The following is an 11,525-nucleotide window of genomic DNA, read 5'->3' as shown; positions in this document are numbered from 1 at the left end:
AGTGGACTGGTAATGTGTGTTAAAGGTTCCCAGAGGGTGGCAGATGTCTCTTGCCACTGTCCATGGATGTGAGGAGCATGTGGTTGATGCCCATGGAAGCAATTTGCTGCTACCTAGCCAAAATACCACCATGCTGCTTGTAAAAATCCCAGAAGTTGTGGAAAAGTTGGCATGTTGATAATATCCTTACCTCTGGACATGAAGGCCTTGGTTTGTCCCACCTGGGTTGCATTTCCTTTCTGGGCTTTGCCACCTTAGCTAGAGATACCAGGTTCCTATTCATGACGTCTTGCTGCATCATTTAGTACAGACACAAAGCCAGGAACCTTGTCATGTTGTTAGCAGGCCTCAGTCAAGTCAAGGAGGCTTGCCTGTACAAAGGGTTTCATGGCACAGTAAGTGAAGGGCAACTTCTGATTTAGGAGAAAATGAGGACTGCAGATGCTGGAGATCAGAGTCAAGAGTGTGGTGCTGAAAAATCACAGGAGGAGAGGCAGCATCTGAGGAGCAGGAGAACTGATGTTTTGGACAAGAGCCCTTCATCAGGAATGAGGTTTGTGAGCCAAGGGGGCAGAGAGATAAATGGGAGGGGGTGGGGAAGGTAGCTGAGAGTATGATAGGTAGATGGAGGTGGGGGTAATGATAGGTTGGAGAAGAGGGTGGAGCAGAGATGAGTGGGAAGAAAGATGAACACGTAAGACAGGTCATAAGGACGGTGCCGAGTTGGAACCGATGTGCGGACACCACATTGAGAACAATGGACACAGTAGATGAGGTGTTTGGATGTGCAGGAAAGTTTCTGCTGGATGTGGAAGGATCCTTTGGGGCCTTAGATGGAGGAGAGGGGGAAGGTGTGGGCACAGGTTATGCACTTCTTGCGCTGGAAAGGGAAGATGTCAGGAGTGGAGGGTGGGTGATGGGGGGGCATGGACCTAACAAGGGAGTCGCAGAGGGAATGGCTGTTATCCACTCGACCTCTTTATCTCTAACTGCCATCGTGACATTGACCACCTCAGCCTGTCAACTCCTCTCATCCACCTGAACCTCTCACCCTCGCAAAGCACAGCCCTCTACTTCCCCTGCTAAAAACCCAACCTTGCCATTAAACCAGCGGACAAGATTGAGGGGGGGAGTTTGGTAGTTTGGCACACTGACTCTACACCACTGAAGCCAGGCACCAATTCACAGACACCTCATCCTACTGCCCCCTTGACCACAACCTTACCCCATCACCAAACCATCATCTCCTAGACCATCCACTAGCTCATCACTTTTAGGGATCACCCATCCACAGCCTCCAACCTCATAGTCCAGGAATCCCACGCTACCCTGTTCTACCTCTTACCCAAAATTCACAAACCTGACTGCCTCGGCTGACCCATCACCTCCACCTGTTCCTGCCCCACCAAACATATCTCCTCATATCTTGACACCTTCCTGTCCCCTTTGGTCCAAGAACTCTCCCACAAACATTCGGGACACCACCCACGTCCTCCACTTCCTCCACGACTTTCGTTTCCCTGGCCCCAATGTCTCATCTTCATCATGGACATCCAGTCCTGTACACATCCAACTGCCATGGCAAAGGTCTCCACCCCCTCTGTTTCTTCCTCTCCCGTTGACCCAACCAGTACCCTTCCACCGGCACACTCATTTGATTGACAGAACTGGTCCTCACACTCAACAACTTCTCCTTCAAATCCCCCCATTTCCTTCAGACCAAAGGAGTAGCCATGGACACCTGCATGGGTCCCAACTATGTCTGCCTCTTCTTCAGATACATGAATAGTTACTGGCACCATTTCCCACCTTTTCCTCTGTTACATTGATGACTGTATCAGCGCCACCTCATGCTCCCACGATGAGGTTGAACAGTTCACCAACGTCATGAACACCTCCCACCCTAACCATAAGTACACCTGGACAATCTCTAACACCTCCGTCCCCTTTCTGAACCTCTCCGTCTCTGTCTCCAGCGACCGACTGAACACTGACATCTACTTTAAATCTACCGACTTCCACAGTTACCTGGACTACACGTCCTCCCATCCCCCCTCCCTGTAAAAATGCTATCCCTTACTCCCAATTCTTCCACCTCCACCGTATCTGCTCCCAGGAAGAGCAATTCCCTCCAGGACATCCCAAATGGCCTATTTTCCCGGACTGCAATTTCCCCTCGCAAGTGATTTCCCCTCCAGCACATCTCCAGTACTTCCCGCACCTATGCCCTTGAACTCCACCCCTCCAACTACAACAAAGATAGAAACCCCCCCGGTCCTCACCTTCCACCCCCCTAATCTCCACATACAACACATTATCCTCCACCATTTCTGCCACCGACAATCAGACCCCACCAACAGAAATATATTTCCTTCCCCACCCCTATTGGCATTCTGCAGAGATCATTCCCACCGTGACACCCTCGTTAGGTCCATGCCCCCAACAACTCACCCTCCAAGCACCTTCCCTTGCCACCGCAAGAAGTGCAAAACCTCCACCCAAACCTCCCCCTCACTTCCATCCAAGGCTCCAAAGGATCCTTCCACATCCAGCAGAGATCCACCTACCTCATCTACAGTGTCCATTGCTCTCAATGTGGTCTGTTCTACACTGGGGAGACAGAACGCCAATTCATGGAATGTTTCAGGGAACATCTCTGGGACATGTGCACCAAACAATGCCACCCTCCTGTGGCCAACCCCCTCCCACTCTGCCAAGGACATGCAAGTCCTGGGCCTCCTCCACCACCAAATTCAAGCCACCGAAAGCCTGGAGGAAGAGCACCTCATCTTCCACCTTGGGACCATCAACGTTGACTTCACAAGTTTCATCATCTCCCCTCCCCCCCACCTCACCCCAGATCCAAGCTTCCAACTCGGCACCACCATCTTGAACTGTCCTACCTGTCCATCTTCTTTCCCATCTATCCACTCCATCCTCCCCTCTGACCTATCACCATCAGCCCCCACCTGCATCTACCTATCACCTTCCCAGCTACCTACCCCAGCCCTACCCCCACCCTCCTATTTATCTCTCAGTCCCCTTCCCCATCCCCCACATTCCTGCTGAAGAGCTTTTGCCTGAAATGTCTATTTTCCTGCTCCTCAGATGCTGCCTGACCTGCTGTGCTTTTCCAGTACCACGCATTTCGACCCCCATAGCAGAAATTCCAGCAGGACCTTGATCAGCCCTTGGGCCGAGAAATGGCAAAAGGATTTTAATATAGGTAAGTGTGAGGTCTTGCATTTTGGAAAGTCAGATCAAAGTAGGGGTTTCATGGTGAATGGTAGGGCCTTAAGGAGTGTGGTGGAACAGAGGAACCTTGGAGTTCAGGTGCACTGTTCTCTGAAAGGGGAGTCACAGGTAGACAGGGCAGTGACAAAGGCTTTTGGCACATTGGCCTTCATCAGTCAGGGAACTGAGTATAGAAATTGGGAAGTTATGTTGCAGTTGTACATGACGTTGGTGAGGCCAAACTTGGAATATTCTGTTCAGTTTTGGTCACCTTGCTATAGAACAGATGTTATTGAACTGGAACGAGTACAGAAGAAATTTACAAGGATGTTGCCTGGACTCAGTAGTCTGAGTTATAGGGAGAGGTTGGACAATTTAGGTCTTTTTTTCTTAAGAGCATAGGAGACTGAGGGAGGACCTGATAGAGGTGTATAAGATCATGAGAGGCATGGATAGGGTGAACACACTCAGTCTTTTTCCCAGGATTGGAGAATCGAGGACTAGAGGGCATCAGTTTAATTTTGGAGAGGAAAGAATAAAGGAGAACCTGAGAGGCAACTTTTTTACACAGAAGGTAGTTAGCATATGGAATGAGTTGCCAACGGAAGTGATTGAGGCAGGTACATTAACAACATTTAAAAGACATTTGGACAAATACATGGATAGAAAAGGATTAGAAGGATATGGGCCAAGTGCAGGGAAATGGGGTTAGCATGGATGGATAGTTTGGTCGGTATGGACCAATTTGGGCCAAAGGGCTTACCTCCTTGATGTAGGACTCTATGACTCACCCTTAACCAAAAAAGCAATATTAATGCTTTGTGCACCTTAGCCTGTCTGCAGAGCTGCTTTTTGACTTTTGGTTGTTCATTTTTGCAGACTTAGATGATACAACCAATTAGTAAGAGTACCATCAGTTTATGTTTTGATATACAAGGAATTTGGACCCTCATAGAAGAAGAATTAGAAGAATTTAGCAATTTCCTCAAATCCACATCACACGTCTGTGAAACTTAAAGCCACAACAAACAGTAAAGCATTATTTTCCTCAATACCACAGGTGGCATAAGACAACAGGCATAAGTTAGAAACAAATGCCTTTTTTAAGAAAATACATCAAATTGCCAGCCTTAAATATGCTTTCCACATAGTGGTGAGGTCTCATCTAGACTTATCTTTAACATAGTCAATGCAACGCAAGTAATTCACAGTATGAAACATGCTTTGAGTTGTGACAACATATGAATCCAAACCTTTAGAAAAAAAATTGCTCAGCAGTGTTTGGAGAAGATTTGCAGTTCAGATTGAGTTTCTGGATGGAAGTTTTCTCACTGAGCGCAGTGAGCAAACTGACATCCATAAAATTGCTCAATATTAATTTATGTGATTGACTCAGTGTTCATTACAATCCATACAAACGAACACCTGAATCCCTGCAGCTTTACTCCACATTAATTTGCAAGGAATTCAGTACCTCAGCTTTCCTGTCCCTAAGTGTGGAAGCCATTTAGCCCATCAAGTCCACACCGACCCTCTGAAGAGCATCCCTACCGCCCTACCTTATCCCTGTAGTTCCCATGGCTAATCCTCTGATCTTGTACATCCCTGTAGACAACAGGACAAATTTAGCATAGCCAATCCACCTAACCTGCACATTTCTGGACTGTGGGAAGAGACAAAGCACCTAGAGGAACCCCACGCTGACACAGGGAGAATGTATAAACTCCACACAGACATCGTCGGATTGTTAGCAGTGTGAGGCAGCAGTGCTAACCACTGAACCACCATGCTGCCCCTTCCCCATTCCTTTATTGAATATTTTAAAACCCTATTTGTCCCCCTTGCAGTCCTTCCATCTTGTGCAGACCATAACTCTTTCTTTTTAACTCTTCTCATTACCCAACCCTTGCAGCTCTTCTTTCCCAACTTTGCAGCCTCACTTCATGTCCAGTCCCAGGCCTTTAGCCTCTTGCCTAAGTCTTAGGCTTGCCCCACAGCCTCAGGCCCTCAGGCTTAATTGCTAGCCATGCTTTCCCCGGTCTTAATCCCTAATCTCAGACTCCAGCCTCACATAGCAAGCCAAGCCCCCTGGGTTTCCAATGTTAACTCTGACCACAGATGCTGCCAGTCCTATTGGGCTTTTTCAGCAATTTCTGGTTTTTTTGTTTTTGATGGATTGATTAGATTGGATGATTAGATTAGATTACTTACAGTGTGGAAATAAGCCCTTTTGCCCAACAAGTCCACACCAACCCTCCAAACAGCAACCCACATAGAACCATTCCCCTACATTTTCCCCTTCACCTAACACTACAGGCAATTTAGCATGACCAATTCTCCTAACCTGCACATTTTGGACTGTGAGAGGAAACCGGAGCACCCGGAGGAAACCCACGCAGACACGGGGAGAATGTGTAAACTCCACACAGACAGTTGCCTGAGGTGGGAATTGAACCCGGGTCTCTGGTGCAGTGATGCAGCAGGGCTAACCACCGTGATTGGTCTTTATGTCAGCAGCCTGGATCACAAACGGAAAGAAGCAATGCTTCAATTTGTGTAGAAACTAGGTCAGATTCGATAATGGGTTACCACATTCAACTTTGGACATTACATGTCAGGAAGACATATTAGTCTTGAGACAGCAATGTGTAGGGGCAGCAATTGTGTAGAGCAGATTGACTGTACTAATACCGGGACTATACACACACCACCTTCGGTGGAAAAGTTACCCCTCAGGTCCTTTTTAAATCTTGCCACTTTCACTTTAAGCCTTTTCCCTCTAGTTTTGGATTCCCCTACCCTGGGAAATAGATCCTGGCTATTCATCTTATCCATGCCCCTCATGATTTTTATACAACTTATAAGGTTATCTCATCTCATTGATACGTAGTTTCCCATTCTTCTACCTGCTGGATAGGTACTAGACAGCAACAATTCCCAAAATGAAAGTCACAGCAGGTACCTGGCAACTCCAGCTTGCTGCTTGCTCTTCTGGACCTCTAGCAGTCACCAACATCTCTTGGCACCATCCATAAGTAGCAATTACACACATCCCCTGTCCAGCAGGACCTCCAGACCCCTATTGGCAAAGCACCCTCTGCCTGACATGTCTTGGGCAAATAAAATGAACAGTGCAGGGCAGTGATGTGCTCACAACAATTCTGGGGGAGGGGGGGTGCACAGTTGGGCTCTGAAGGTGATGCTGACACCAAGAATTGTGAAAGATCCTGACAGTAGTGAATAGTTCTGCCTGCAGTGAGAGCGACAATGCAATGAGCAGGGTGCTGTGAAGGCATGGTGCCTAGTTAATGAGACGAGTTTGGTAAAATAAATCATGGCAATTCATGAGGGCCTATGGAGAAAACCTTCCATAAAACATGATATTTCGCCAGTTTCTAGTAAGATTCAACCAAAAGAAACAATTTCTTCTCAATGTGGGAATTAACTTCAAAATCAGGAGCCAACCATTTCACTCAAATTCTCTTTTTACGGTGAAGCTATATCTGTTGAGAAAAGTTCAGCATTTCAAAATTGAAATCAATAGACACTTGTCAAGCAAGGGTGCCAAGGGATATGGGACTAAGATAGGTAAATGGAGCTGATGTACAGATCAGCTATTATCGAATTAAATGATGAATCAGGCCCAAAGGATGAGTATCCTCCTTCTGTTCCATTGTTCATGACCAGCATCATAATGAAAGTACAACTGCTTTGGTGTGGAATACTCAGGATCATGGTGCTCAGTGCAAACCCCTTGTAAAATCCAGGATAAATTGACCAGCAGTCTATTTCATGCTGTTTGTTTTTGTATATTCATACAACTACAATAAATAGCAACTAAGCACAGGTATCCCCTGCTTTTTGAACATTCACTTCATGCAAATTCGCTTTTATGAAAGATCTATTTTAGCATAAAACTAGACGAAATTAAGCGCTTTGATCGTGGTCAATGAAATAAATTGTGCATGCGTTAAGCTCGCCGACGTCCACCATTCGTACTATTTACACGCAGAGAGAAAGAATCTTGAAAGCTGCCAAACTTACCTTTGGTTCTGCGAGTAGGAAAGTAGTCTCTTTCAGTCAGCATCCAGTAATGGATAAAATGAAGAGTCTATCGCTGGACTGGATTGATGGGTGTACAAAGTGTGGTGTTTTATTGTTATCTTATACTTAAGGAGAAATCAGTCAGTCTTTTTAATAAGTTGAAATAGAAAGTACTGGACGATGGTGATGAAAGTGTTGCGCAAGTGAAATTTAAAGGAAGTCATAGGTGGTTTGATCGGTTTTTGAGGTGAGGGCAGCTTCCTAGTTTAAAGGTTACTGGAGAGAGTACTTCAGCTGATATGGAAACTGCTGAAAAGTTCCCAGAAGAAAATAATTACAGAAGGTAGTCATTCGTATCAGCAAGTATTTAACTGACAAAACTAAAATTTATTGGAGAAAATTGCTGAGCAAGTCATTTATTTCAATAGAAGAAAAGCAGACTAGGGGACACAAGGCATTGAAGGACAGGTTTATCCTAATGCCTGCTATTAACATCACTGGTGAAGCTGTCCTTAGGCCTAGTGTACCATGTACTAGTGTACCATTCAGAAAATCCGAGGGCACTTAAACACATTGATAAAAATACACTTTCTGTTGTGTTTTGTTCACATCCAAGTGATTGGAAGAGCCAAATGATTTTTTCTGAGTGGATATGTTTGTCCCTTTATTGAAAAATACTGTGGCGAAAATAACCTCATTGTCTTATGATTGTCCTGCTCATCCACCCAGCATTGCTGAGTACGGTGGTAAGGAGCAGTGCTCTGAAAGCTAGTGCTTCTAATTAAACCTGTTGGACAACCTGGTGTTGTGTGATTCTTAACTCATGGCGGTAACATTCATGTTGTGTTCCTCCTGCCAAATACGTCGTCGTTGCTGCAACCGTGTAACCAAGGCCTAACGGCCACAATTAAGGCTTGCTATACTCAAGATGTGATGCGTTTTTTTGTAAGTGCCATTGACAGACAGGGCAACTCAGAAGCATCTTTGCAAGAGATCTGGAAACAGTACAATATAAAGTTGGCAATCGCCAACCTTGGAGATGTTCTCGATAGGCTAACAGTCTCGATGAGATTTGGCAGTTGGGGAAAACTGTGTCCTGAAGCAGTGAATGATTTTAAAGGCTGTGAACCAACAACAGTAAACACAGCAATAGTGACTTTGGCTAAGGAGGCTTGGTTTGTGGAAGGTGACGAAGGTGATGTTGAAGAGGTTTTCGCATCCCATGATGAAAAACTGACAAATGAAGAGCTGTGCAATTGCAAGAGCAAAGGATACAAATCAAAACTGAACGCAATGGCGAATGGCCTATAAGTGAAGTCATCCAGGAACAAAACATGAAGCGCTTGTGTGAGATTTTCGCTACGATTGACAGTGCTGCAATGATTGTGGAAAAGTATAACTTTAATTTTGAAATTAATTGAGATTTCTATTCCAAACAAATTAAATTTTTGTGCTATTTCAAATGGTATTACAACGCTTCAGTTTCATGAGATATTGAAGTAAAAGGATTTTATACCTGTAAGCAGTTGAATATTCTTTTCTAATTAGACATACACAACATTAATCAGATTACATAAATTTCCATTTCAACCTGAACAAGGATTGTAATTATATTGCAAATGGGTTCAATTCATGAATTCTGAACATGTATGAAAAACATGGCATCTTTATTATGCATAAGTAAAATATTAATGCTCAATTTTAATGAGTGATATGGAATTTAAATGTAATGAGCTTGAATTTCTACAAGTGTTCTCCCAATGATCCAACGTAATTCCTACAGTCAAACCCCAGAGACCCTCGAGGTCATTTGTGTGGATTTTCTGCCCATATTACAAAGGCAATGGAAAAACCCCTTGTGAAATCTAACCCTTATATATATTTTATATACTTTATGTGCATTTTCATTTGTATGAAGTTAACAGGAAATTATTGTCTGTGAGAGGTCAGTGTTATAAAAGAGCAGCACATTGGAGTGCTGAATTTCTGCCAAAGATAAGCCCTTGTCAAGCTGCAGCTGTGAATTTCAATTTATTCCAAATTTACAGCAGTTCTAAATCACAATGCACTTTCCAATCACTTTGACTACCTCTGCCACTATAGTAATGCAGCACAGTTGGTCGGACTGAATCTAAAGGGAAGCTACCCATGTGTGGAAAACTGAATGATAATGGGATCAAGCTTGAATGGGACCACTGTTACTAATAGCAACAATTCTGCTGATTAGATATTTTCAGGAAGTTATACATCACAAATCTAAAAATCCAATGACGAACCTTGCATCAATTATCAATCGGGATTAAAATAGAGTCATAAAGTCAGACAGCATGGAAACAGAACCTTCGTTCCAACCAGTCCATATCAAACATCATCCCAAACTTAACTAGTCCGACTTGCCTGCATGTAGCCTGTATCCCTCTAAACCTTTCCTAATCATGAACATTCTCAAATGTCTTTTAAACATTGCAACTGTATCTGTATCCACCACTTTCAGCCCACGCACAACTACTCTGTGAAAGAAAATGTTGCCCCCATTTCCTTTTTAAATCTTTCTCCACTCTCCTTAAAAATATGCCCCCTCGTTTTGGGAAAACCCTTGTCATTTATCTTTTCTAGGCTTCTCATGCTTTTATAAACTCTATAAGAGGTCACCCCTCAACCTTCTACACTCCAGTGAAAAATGTCCCAGCCTTTCCAATCTACTTTTATATCTCACACCCTCCATTCCTAGCGAAATGCAGTAAATCTTTTCTGAACCCTCTCCCGTTTAATAATATCCTTCCTGGAACAGGGCGACCAAAACTGTACACAGTATTCCAGAAGAGGTCTCACCAATGTCCTATAAAAGCTCAACATGACTTAAAGGTCTAAGCAATGAAGACAAGTGAGCTAAGCGCTTTCTTAATCACCCAGTCTACCTATGGTGCAAATTTCAAAGAATTATGTACCTGAACCCCAAGGTCTCTCTGTTCCTCATCACTACCTAGGGCCCCACCATTAACTGTATAAGTCGTGTCCTTGGTTGTTTTACCAAACTACAATACCTCACATTTATCCAAATTAAACTCCATCTGCCACTTCTCAGTCCATTGACCAAATTGATCAAGATCACTTTGTCATCTTAGATAACCTTCTTCACTGTCCAGTGTACCACCAATTTTGGTGTCATCTGCAAACTTACTAACCATGCCTTGTATATTCCTATCCAAATCATTTATATAAATGACAAACAAAAGTGGACACAGTACCAATCCCAATGGAACATCACTAGTCACAGGCCTCCAGTCCAAAAAACAACTCTCCATCACCACCCTCTGTGTCCCGCCATTAAACCAGTTTTGTATCCAATTGGAAAGCTCACCCAGAATCCCCTTGTGATCTAACTTTACTCATTAAATTACCATGCGGAACCTTGTCAAAGGCTTTACTAAAGTCTACTGCTCTGCCCTCATCAATCTTTTTGGCTGTTTCCTCAAAAATCTCAATCAAGTTTGTGAGACACGATTTTCTTCACACATAACCACGCTGAGTATTCCTAATCAATTCTTACCTCTCTCTAAATGCACATACATTCTATCATTTCCAACGACTTACCCACCACCCATATCAGACTCATAGGACTATAGTTTCCAGTTTTCTCCTTACAGCCTTTCTGTAAACAATAGCACAATATTAGCCACCCTCCAGTCCTCCGGTACTTCACCCATGTTTATAAATGGTACAAATATTTCTGCTAGGGACTGCATGATTTTCCCCCTAACTTCCCACAACCTCTTGGGATATTCTTGATCAAGTCCTGAAAATGTTTTCTATCTTTGTTTTCTCACTTCCTCTTACACCAAATTAAAAATGAATAAGGAGTTCTCTGTAAAATCTTCGACTGCAATCAACATCTACCTTTGTGCTTTGTACTATAGATCCAACATAATTATGACCCAATGCACAACAAAGCAAGAAAAGGCAATTATCCCATCAAATTCATTTCTTCTGTACAGCGAGTGCAATGCATTTCATAATGACCTATGACGAACAGATTTTATCCCTTGAGGTGATGTTTTGCAAAATTCAGTCTTGCTCCCCACAAGTAAATTGAGCAAATCTTCACATATTCAACCTAACCGTTGTGGTCTTTAATACATATTCAGTTATTGTCATTAGCACATCGACATCTCAGAAACCACTTGGGCACTATTATTTTCTGCACAATAATTGCAAAACCACTGTCTGAACCCCTGTTCTGACATTCC

The sequence above is a fragment of the Chiloscyllium punctatum genome, chromosome 12, assembly GCF_047496795.1.
Source record: "Chiloscyllium punctatum isolate Juve2018m chromosome 12, sChiPun1.3, whole genome shotgun sequence".
Lineage (NCBI taxonomy): Eukaryota > Metazoa > Chordata > Chondrichthyes > Orectolobiformes > Hemiscylliidae > Chiloscyllium > Chiloscyllium punctatum.
Note: the sequence above shows the minus strand (reverse complement) of the source record.